General features: G+C 35.6%; 2 non-coding genes across 2 annotated transcripts; one reads left to right on the top strand and one right to left on the bottom strand.

Moving 5' to 3' along the window:
* Positions 1-3,336: 3,336 nt before the first annotated feature.
* Positions 3,337-3,443, bottom strand: LOC128035660 (small nucleolar RNA R71). The gene has a single exon (XR_008192212.1). It is a non-coding gene; the product is annotated as a small nucleolar RNA R71 (small nucleolar RNA).
* Positions 3,444-6,314: 2,871 nt separating this feature from the next.
* LOC128035759 (small nucleolar RNA R71) lies at positions 6,315-6,421 on the top strand. The gene has a single exon (XR_008192308.1). It is a non-coding gene; the product is annotated as a small nucleolar RNA R71 (small nucleolar RNA).
* Positions 6,422-11,513: the final 5,092 nt, after the last annotated feature.

Genomic DNA, 11,513 nt, shown 5'->3' with positions numbered 1-11,513 from the left:
ATCCTTCCACTAATCTTATTAGAAGTAGGTTTTCATTTACCTTTGCATCCTTTATTCTGCTCAGTTTTAATCGAGCCTGGCATCGCACCAAGAAAACTATTGGCCTTGTCTTGGTGAACCCTAGTAGCCTACTTCATTGATTACTGCATGCGCAATGAACCACTACTTTTAGGGGTTTTCCAAAATTTATATCAGTTAAAGATCATAAGACAAGGGGCTGGTGCTAGATTTGCCGATTTTAGTGCTATGATCCAACATTCAGAATAGTCTTTCCAATTTGCATTGGAAAAAGGAGAAGTTCATAAGGGTCATTTGCAAACTTGAGAATGGATTTGGTTTTCCCACCTATTGATCATTTCCCCAAGAAACATTTGTTCTTATAATCAGCCTATTAATTTGAAAGCTGCCAATAAGTAGTTCAAACGTCTAAACTAGAGGTGTCCTCTAGAGTTGGGAGATTTAGTTACAGTCAAGAATGCTTTCCTGTACTGGTTGCAAAACTAGAGCCCAAATGATCGTTGTGCCACTAATCCTATTAACTGGTTAGATAACTTCAACTTGCCTTTGGCTTTAGAGGCCTGGCCATATGGTGACACCAGTTTTCTAGCTCAAATCTCAACTGGATGAGCAAGACAACCTCTTTCTTATTTCTATGATATTTGCGGGATTCGTTCTCGAAACTAGCTTATTTCTCCTAGTATTCATCTTCTGACTACCTCTTCTTCAAGTGAGGCCAACACTCGCTTTGATGGTACAAGGTCAATTCCAAAATCTACACTTTTCCCAATCAAGCTTCTAATATGGATATCAATGCTCTTTTACGTTATTCACTTGCTAAGGAGAAAAGCACCACTGACATTTCAAATAAACCATCCATAAAGAAATACCAAAAAAGGCCTAGAATAAGGGAGGACACTCAAGAATTAGATGAGAGTGAACGCCCACAACTTAAGCTACACAGGTTTAGAAAAGGACTCCCAACTTCAAAAGTCCTTTGTTTTGAAATCCTATTTGGAAACACAAAAATATATAGACTTTTTCAACACCTTTTCAACATGAATTCATGTAAATTTTAAGTGATTTCTATCGAATTTTATGATTTTATTATGAAATAATTAAATTGAGCTTTAATTATAATTTTTTCTAAATTTTAGTTATTTTTATATTAAATTTGCATAATTTGGCCATTTTTTACAGTTTTGTACAAATAGTGAAAAATCAGCTCGGAAGTCAGCTTGAACGATTCAAGTATCGAAGCTCCTTGGGAGCTCAAGATGATAAATTATTAGCCTTGGAGAACTCAAGTTCATGTTCTTGGACTTATTTAAATCAATTGGTCCAAGTGAATTTTATCGAGAAAAATCAGACAACTTGAGACGAACAAAAAGGGCATGAATTGAGTAACTGAAGAAGGAAGAGGGAAGAGACCAAAAGAGCAGCCCAATACCAACCCAATTTATTCCAAAATTAGCTAAGTAAACTGCTTATAATAATTGCAAAACAATCCTCAAACTTCTCTTAGAATCCATTCTCACCCCTCCACTTTTTGTGCATTTAATTTCTAGCCACAAGCTAAAAATAGCAAACCAATTCAACCCCTTTCCCTACTATCAAGGGACAGCCAAGGGAAGGGTGATTGGATAATATTTTTTTCTAATTTGAGCTACCAATTTAAAGTAAAAATATCCCCTTTCACTTCTTCAAAAATAATCCTTCACCACACATATCTCTCACACACACATTTTCTCTCTTTTTCCCTTTCTGTTGCCTTTCAATTCCTTTCTTCCCTTGCTAATTTCCCCTCTTGAAGAGCTTGCACGCCCCTTGGAGTAGAAGCAATCAAGTGTTCATGAAGGCCTTGGATCAGTAGAATGAGCAAAGAAGAGAGGAGCGCACTAGTCTAGCTTCAAAAAACCACCGAGATTTGTTTTTCTAGTTCCCTTCTATTAATCTTTGTTTTTAGTTTTTTTTATCATGAACATGATTATTTGTGTTGTTGTTCTTCAATTAATTAAAATGACTTAAATTCCTTTCGTGTTAGATTAATTACATTCATGCGCTTAGATTATTAAAATGTATTTGTGTTGTTATTAGGTCTCAAGAAATTATTCAATTAAATAAAACCATGCTTATGTTATGCTTGCATTTTAATTGTGAGGTAACAACTGAATTAATTATTTAAATGGATTGAAATTGTAATTAATGGGCACAATATTTAATTGGTGAATGCTTAATCTTCTAAAGTAGTGAAGATTAAATTAGTGATGATATAAACAATATATTAGCCTTGCATAACTTGCAAGATTATTGTGATTAAATTATTTCAATATAGAGCTATATTTTTACCTCACGTAATCTTTTATTTGCTTATTAAAATTTGATTAATCGGTTGAATTGACATAGAGATATGGTCAAGAGATTAATAGGTTCTAATAGGTAAGTATGTGCATTAGTTAGCAATTTTTCGAGTTGCCGTGAAATTATTCATAACAACATGAATACAACTTAATTATTCTAAGTTAAAGAATAAAATTAATCTGGCACATTTATCTCATATTGATTAAACTCATTTTTAGAAATCGTGCATTGGAATTTTACTTTTTATTTTATTAGTTAGCACGTACTTAATTTTTTTAGTCACCAAAATGTTTAAATTTGCATTTCTTAAATATTTTCTTTCATAGTCCTTGTGAGTACGATAACTCGACACTACTTGTCACTTTATTACTTGTTGCGATTGTGTACACTTTCACATTTCCATTGTTCCAAGTTTTTGGTGCCATCGCCGGGGATTGTTATTTTAGTTAATTATTTATGGAATTAATTATCTTTCAATTTAGTTCAATATTCTTTCTCCTTTAATAGTTTTCGTTAGTATTCAAAAAATCATGGATCCTCTATAACAAGCTCAAGGAGGAGCGTTTGCTTATAATGCTTGCAATTTGATCATTGTTGCCGAAGATAGAACCCGTGCTTTTCGATAATATGTCCTTCCTCACTTAAATGAACTCAATCTAGGTATTGTGAGACTCGAAATTGAGGCACCGCAATTCAAACTGAAGCATGTGATGTTCCAAATGCTTCAAACAATAGGTCAATTTAGTGGGATGCCTACTAAGGATTTGCATCTTCATCCTTCGACTATTCATGGAAGTAAGTGACTCATTCAAGTTAGCTGGGGTGACCTAGGACTCCTTAAGACTGAGATTATTTTCATACTCCTTAAGAGATAGAACATGAGCGTGGTTGAACTCTCTACCGTCTGATTTTGTAACTACATGGAAAAAGTTGGTGGAACGTTTCTTAATGAAATACTTCCCTCTATCTCTGACTACCAAGTTCTGAAATGAAATCACTTCATTTTAGCAACTTGACGAAGAATCTTTACATTAGGCATGGGAGCGATTCAAGGAGTTATTACGAAAGTTCCTTGATCATGGCATTCCTTATTGCGTTCAAATGGAGACTTTCTATATTGGTCTCAATGCTCATACTTGAATGATGGTGGATGCTTCGGCAAACAAATACTTTTTTTCTAAGTCTTACAATGAGGCTTTTGAGACTATTGAAAGGATTACCAATAATAACTATCAGTGGCCAACCAACCGAGCAGCCTCAGGAAGATGAGTAGCAAGAGTACATAAAGTTGATGCGCTTACTTCTTTGGCAGAGCAACTATCTTCTATGTCTTTTATGCTTGAGAACATTACTACTAATGGTTTCAATGATAATATGACAGGTCAGCAGCCAAACCAGTTTGAGAATATTTCTTGTGAATACTATAGAGATGAGCATTTCTTTGAAAATTGTCCATCGAATCTAGAGTTAAAATATTACATGGGAAATCAGAATTGGAATGGTCTACAATTGAATTCTTTCAACTCTTCATGGAAGAATCATCTAAATTTTCCATGGAGTAACCAATGTGTGGGCCCTAACAACTCTTTATTCCATCTCAACCAAATTATCTGTCAGAATATTCTAAGAGCAACAACCCCCACGAATTGAATCTTCTAGTAATCTTGAGAATCTACTGAAGGCGTACATAACAAAGAATGATGCACTTATCCAAAGCCAAGAAGCAACGTTGAATAATTTAGGGAACCAAATAGACCTTAAGGAGCTTTGCCCAGCGACACTAAAAATCAAAGAATTTCGGGCAAGGAGCATTGCAAAATGGTTACTTTGCGAAGTGGAAAAACATTGGATCTTAAGGTAGTTAAGGTTAAAGATGGGCCTGTTAACAAGGAGGAAGTTCAACCGAGAGTTGAAACTCTTGCTCCACAAAAGCTGAATGCTGAAAAATCTGATTGTTCACACGGCCTAGTACATGGGTGTGTGGTCTAGCCATGTGTCCTCTGCATCCTTAAATTTGAGAAAACAGAATATCCAGGTATTTTCACACGGCCTGGCACACGGGCGTATGGCTTGGCCGTGTGACCTCTGCACCTTAATTTCATAAATTAATATGTTCACATGGCCTAGCAGACGGGCGTATGGCTTGGCCGTGTACCCAAGTCAGAGAGTTACACGGGTATAGTCACGAGTAGGGACACACCCGTGTGCCTCACATTGAATGCCCACACGGCCTAAGACACGGGCGTGTCTCTTGGTCGTGTGAGCCACACGACTTGGCCACACGAGTGTGTGTCCCCTGCACCTAAGGAAAATTTTAAAATTTTCTAAAAAATTCTCTGAGTTCTAGTTTAGTCCCGACTTGTTTCTAATGTATGTTTTGGGCCTCGTAGGCTCATATAATGGACTTTATAAATAATATTTGACATGAATGTTAAATAATTTGAAATGTTTGTATTTGATCTGTTTATTCCGGTAATGCTCCGTAACCTTGTTCTGGCTACGGATACGGGTTAGATTTGTTACACTGAAGGCAAAGAGTGGGAAGAATTTTAATCTAAATGGAAGCATCCTGATGGTTTCTTCACCCCTATCATGCTTGACAAAGAAAATTCTGAAGGGTCTATTGACTTAGAATAGGCTCTAGAGGGTGTTGAACAAACTGAAGGAGTTCCTACCATAGAAAAGGTCCCTACAGCACCAACTGTTCCACACACCAAGGAGGAGAACTAGAATTTCTTTGTTGTATCTTTCATTTTGATATTCTAAGGGACATGTAATATCTTCTATTTTTATTAATGAATCAATCATTTATCCTTCTCTATTGTCTTATTATTTTGCAATGACAACTATGTTAAACATACTTGAGAGACTAAGCTAGGTTTGGTGTATTATGCATACAGGGCACCTTCTACAAGAGTTTTCCGAGAATCGACTGAATTGGGCTCTAATACTAAATTTGTAATGCCCTCAAATCGACCCAATTTACCAAGTCCAGATCTCGGGTGTCACTAAATGATACAAAACATTTATCAAAAACAATTTGCAAATATTCGTTTATTTTAGACATGATATTTGAAGTCCCAAAAGAAAGACTTAACATTTGGAAATTTAAAATGATATACATATGATAAGTAACTTATTACATCAGATTCGTTACAGACCATTAAAAGATAGAAATTTTTTTAAGACAGACTCGAAGGGCATATTCAAGATTGTGCCACATATCCATAGCCCCGAATCAAAGATTGATTGCCTTGGTGTACTCTTTTCCTTCTCTCTTCAGATTAGGTTTCGTATTACTGGGTATGTTAGAGTCAAAATTATTTTGCAATAGTTGCAAAACTTGATCCAATTGGATACGGATTTGGCGGGTTACTCATCCTAATTGACAATGGCGGGTTACTACTATAAGTTGGTTTCCTCTCTTAGTCTTGGGGTGCTCTAAAAGGGAATGGAGGTTGGAATGATGTGTTGGGCTTTAAAGGGTTAGCGTTTTGGTTTCCTTGATTTGACGGTCTTGCTTGGTTCCTTGCCCACCTAAGGTTAGGATGGTCATGCCACCCAGGGTTATAGGTGTTAGAGTAAGGGTTATATCCTCTATTCTCTACATAATTCACCTCCATATGGTTGCTTTCCTTGTCGTGTCTTGCACTAAAATTAGTTAGATTGGAATGGTTTTGGACTTGCGCCTTAGTCGCGCTCATCTCCATTTGGTTTAGCCTTTCAGGACTTGTTGATATTTATCCTCGCCAGTAACAACTTTTGCTGCCGCTTATTTGGCTAGATATGTGAACTACTCAACCGACCACATGTAAGAGTTCATCGCCATATCCTCGATTAATTGACAGGCTTCGGCGTAGGTCTTGGACATGAATGCTTCAACGGACACTCCATCAAGACTAGAGCATATCCGGTCAAGTCCATTATAGAAGACTTCAAGTTGTAGCCAATTTTGCAAACCATGGTATGGACACTTGCCCAACATCAATTTGAAGTGCTCCCAAGCCTCCTATAATGACTCTCCTTCCAATTGTCGAAAATTTGTAATGTTTATTCGAAGTTTCATGGTCTTTCTTGGTGGAAAATATTTTGCCAAAAATTTTCTCTCTAGCTCATCCCAAATGTTGATTGAATCTACCGGCTACGAATCTAACCACAAAAGCATCGTTAATAAGAGATAAAGGGAATAGCCGAAGACAGATAGCGTCATAGGATACCCCAATATACTTGAAAGTATCACAAATTGTTAGACACCGCTTAAGGTGATGATTTGTATCCTCATTCATTAACCCTCAAAATTGAAGGTTCGATTGTATCATTTGGATTATTTCAAGTTTAATTTCGAAGTTGTTAGCATTAATCACTGCGCGATTAATGCTACCTCGAACAACATCTAGGTTGGGCATCGCATAGTCGTGCAAAACTCTTTGCTCCATGGGTGGTTGTGGTGGTTGTAGTATATCTTCTTATGGATTTTCAAAAGGTTTCTCTCTCGGTGGAGATGGTATGTCTCTCGAATGTTGCACCCTTTTTGCATGTGTGATGATACGTTCCGATTTCGACTCAAATGGCAGGGCACCGTTACCAATTCGAGTCATACAATGTTCTTACAAGCATGAGAGATTGAAGAAAGTCAATTAACTCTAAAAAAAACTACAGAAAATAAGGTCTTATGTATAAATCCTATTTTGGCTACTTATCTCTACATAAAAGTGTACACTAAAAATTACTCAATCTTACACCATCTTAACCGAAAACGATGCTAATAACTTGACCGACTGTGCACGTGCGCATTAAAACATTAAATTTATATAATAATTTTTAAAATAGATTCTAAGTGGCTACTAATATGATTTTATAGTACCGCAGTCCATAAAATACAATTTTTGCAAGAAAATTAAATGTTCTACCCTAAGGACTAAATTGTAAGAAATTTAAACTAGAGGGGCTATCTAGTAAATAAAAATTGGGAGTTGGTTAACTTAGATGTGGTTCACCAAATCTCAAACTCGGGACATAAATCACTTAAATTACTAAGAAGCTCTATTTTATCTTCTGATCTCAATTTTATCGACTTAGATGAATTAGGTATGGCTTATCTTTCGACCTCACCAGTTAATCTGGAACTAACGAATGGGTGCACGACAAGATTACCTTCCGATCTCACTTTATCTTAATTTTCCTTTAGGGGCGTCACTGCCTAAGTTATTAGTTCTATTCAAATTAGTCCAATTTGTTATGATTTAGTCCTTTGTCCAAAGATTTTAGTTTATCCACATCTCCATCAACCAACCTCCTTAAAGTTTTCGCTACACATTCTCAAAGTAAAGAAAATAAACATAGCAATGGAAAACACGCTAGGCCTCCAAATGGCACTAGCGGCCAATTTGGGTAAAAAATAGACAAAATTGAGACATTTTCATTTATTATCCGAAAATATGAAAATAATGAAAATGATGAAAAACTATGCTAAAAACTCTATTTTGCTCGAGAAAAAGCTCCTTAAATGTGTTGAAAAGCCTAAGTTTCCACGTCGATTTGTAGCAGATCAATCCCGTTATAGACTTAGTAGTCTTTTGATTATTTTTTAGCTTAGTTATGTGGCATGTACATTAGTGTTAATATGAGTGTTTACTTTGGAAGGATAGTTTTGTTATAGCTTGATTAATTTTTGAATTATAGAATGCTAATGATCTTACATGTAAATGTATGTTTTGGTGACTTGTGTGACATTGTATATGGCAATAAAATGGAAAATCGTGTATGGAATAGTATGTTTAATAAAGGTATGTAATGATTAAGTGTATGGTTGAATAGTTGATTTGGTATAAGTTGAATTGATATGGTTTGGTGCCAAATTGAGATGTATTGAATTGGAAATGGTTATATCTTATGCTTGGTATGCATTTTGGTATGTTTTTGTGTAGGTTATGTTATGCTTTTATTGATCAAACTTAGTGTTTGGTAGTTTGGCTCGAGATAGGTAGCAAATGGCCTAATTTTTACCAAAAATAGAGTCCTCGTCCTAATGACCACATTTCATTATCGTAACACCGACTGACTCTATATGACGTTGTGGTGTCGAGTGGCCTAACATTGTGACGTGACAAACTATTTAGCGATGTCACGATGTGGAGAGGGTGACATCATGCCATCAACCCTGAATTGTACTGAGCATGAATTGGTTGAACCTACACGATATTGTGGTAAACTATAGCCAAACATGAATTGTACTCAGATGTCAAAATGGTGAAACAATTAATATTGAGGCTGACAAAATTGATTGCGCGACTAATATCATATCAGCAATATCGACCCAACAATTGATTAGAAATTGTTGTGAAGTGTGTCCAGCTTACATCTTAGGTACTACAGTGTTAAAATAAAAAATTGAATGCGTACTGATACTTAAGAATTTAATGACGTGTTTCTAGAAGAATTGTCAGGATTACCACCTAAGAGAGAAGTTGAGTTTGTAATTGAAGTGACACTCGAAACAACTCATATTTTGACCGCTCCGTACATAATGGCTCTAACTAAGCTAAAAGAGTTAAAAAATAGTTGAAAGAATTATTAAACTGAGGATTCATTCGATTGAGCATATCACCTTGGGGTGCTCGGGTTTTTTTTGTGAAAGAGGTCATATAGTTCTAGAGTATGTTGGCAATTTGCATCAATTAGCTAATATTTTTATAGTACCTTTCAACAATGAAATATTTTGGACACTTAGGAGAGAACTAGGTTTAACCCCATTACCTTGACTTTTTGTTGAATCTTTTCTATGCTTTATGAATAAGTTTTAAACTTGCATATATTTTAAAATGTATTGAAAAGGCATGCACGTATGGTTTGTATGGCTCTTGTTTGAAAAAAGATACGGGAGTTTAAAATGTTTGATTAATCTATTTTGACCTTATTTGTCTAGCATGATTTATTTTATGCCCTTAAACTTGTTAAAATGAACTTATTGTTATTTATGAATGATATGCATCATGTTTATTTTATTCATTTTCATGCATATGAAATCATTAGAATTTATCTAAGAGTCATTTTAGGACCTTTAAAGTACATTAGGACTTCAAAAATAAGGCTTTTGGAAAATTTCTGCATTTGGAAAATAAATTTGTGATTTGGTATCGATACCATTTTAAGAATACATGCACCGAAAGTTTCAAAAACAGTTCCAAAAAAACCTAAAGTTATTTTCCTCTCCATCCAAACACTCTTTCAAATCTCACTCAATTTCTTCACAAATCCTACGATTTTTTTCACTAAATCTTAACTCCAAAATGTCTTCTAACTCCATTAGATCAAGCTTTTTACTCAAACACCAAACTCAAACATGATAAGTTCGGCGATACAGTCATTGCTATAAAAAAAATTTTAATGAACACCCTGACTTGCCTTCCTTTAGAAGATTTTAGAAATTTTTTCATTTGTCTTCTAGAGGTGACTCTAATGAAAAAGAAGCCTACAACCCCACTCTTTATATTAAGTCCAGACACACATCCCAACTCAATCTCCACGATCGTGTTCTCTATCTTATCGTCACTTGGATTTATTTCCCTATAAAAAAAACATGTCATGCTTTGCTCCATCAATTATTGGTGGATCGATTCCATACAATCCATTGGCGTCCCAACCTCGCTCTTATAATGTTCAATGACATAACTAAGGGTATCGAGAAGGCGACCTCTACAAACATTACCCTTGCCCATGGCACTTATTTGTCATACATTTTTAAGAAATTAGGGATTAATACCAATGGAGACACCCCCATCACTTCAAATCAACCTATTACTTATGGGGCCCTTCACCATTTCAATCCTAACTCTAGGGAATGGATAAAGAGTGGACTACTGGCAGTACATGGAAACGAGATACCGAAGGCGCTTTCGAGGATGTTCTGGCACCGAAAGATGTTCCTCCTCCCGAGCATGTTCCTCCCAGTCACGTGTGAAAATAGTATGTGAAATGTGCAAGTATACACGTTGAATCAAGTGTATGAATTATGTTGTGGCAAAACAGTGACAGAAATGTAATGATAACTAAAATGATGTTGATGTATGCAAAATGTAAACAAACAAATAAATAAAAAAATACTATTGCAAAGATATCAGGGCAAGAATGAGAGGATCAAATCTGTTGAATGGGAAGGTTGGGATGGCTAGGAATCTACCCTTATAAAACATAAATCCTCAGCAAACTCTTAACCATTTTACCACTCAGAATGGCTCTAAGATAGCCTGCTTCTTCCGAGAGCAGGACCTCAAGTTACCCTACCTAAAGCAATATATGTCTATAGGCCTCAGATGTGATTCCCAACATTGATTTCTCTTTGTTCTGTATAAGCACTACTCTATGTCTAGAAGCTGATATAGGTATCCTGTCGAACAACCACTTGTATCATTTAATTTCAATCCAATTAACCTAACCTTTTCAGAATTAGATTATGTTTATAAGCATACTAACCATTCATCTATGTCTAGAGTCTGCATGCGAGCAATTCAAGAAGAACAAATTGAATGAAACGGTAAAATAGATCATATCAAAGCTTCAACATTAATAGAAAATTAGAGTGCCATCTAGTAAACCCAACCTAATGAGATTTAGCTCATGTGTTGATTAATCAAATCCAAATTCTAAATACCTTTCAACACCTTAAACATTTAGTCGTACAAAAAAGCAATGTAAAAGAAAATAAGGAAGAACTTCAATAAGCATGCTTTCGTTGATCCAACGCTCAACTGCGGCAATGCAATGTTTCGCAAAGACCTAGTTTACTGCCTTCATCCTCTTCCTCGGTTCTGCTATGCTTTTCAGCTATTATTGCTACCCTCAATTTCTGCCTAAAAATCATTCCTTTAAGAAAGGCTTGTTTTCTCTTTTCCAGATCTTCCTCACTTTTTGTAGGGTAGATCCCCCTATCAACACACAAATTTTCCTCTCTCTTTTTCAGGTAGATCTTTCTGGTACAAGTATAGCTAGCTGAGAGTGGCACGAATTGAGTGCTAACTCGGTGTCTTCTTGGAATTGCAATGGCATTAATGTTGGAAATCCATCTAACCATTTTTCATGAAAAAATTTCACTCCTTCATTTATTTTCCTTATTTTACACCTACCATTCAAACACAAACAAATCCTTTCCACCCACA

The sequence above is a fragment of the Gossypium raimondii genome, chromosome 12 (assembly GCF_025698545.1).
Source record: "Gossypium raimondii isolate GPD5lz chromosome 12, ASM2569854v1, whole genome shotgun sequence".
Classification (NCBI taxonomy): domain Eukaryota; kingdom Viridiplantae; phylum Streptophyta; class Magnoliopsida; order Malvales; family Malvaceae; genus Gossypium; species Gossypium raimondii.
Note: the sequence above shows the minus strand (reverse complement) of the source record. Positions and strands in the feature narration are given on the sequence as shown.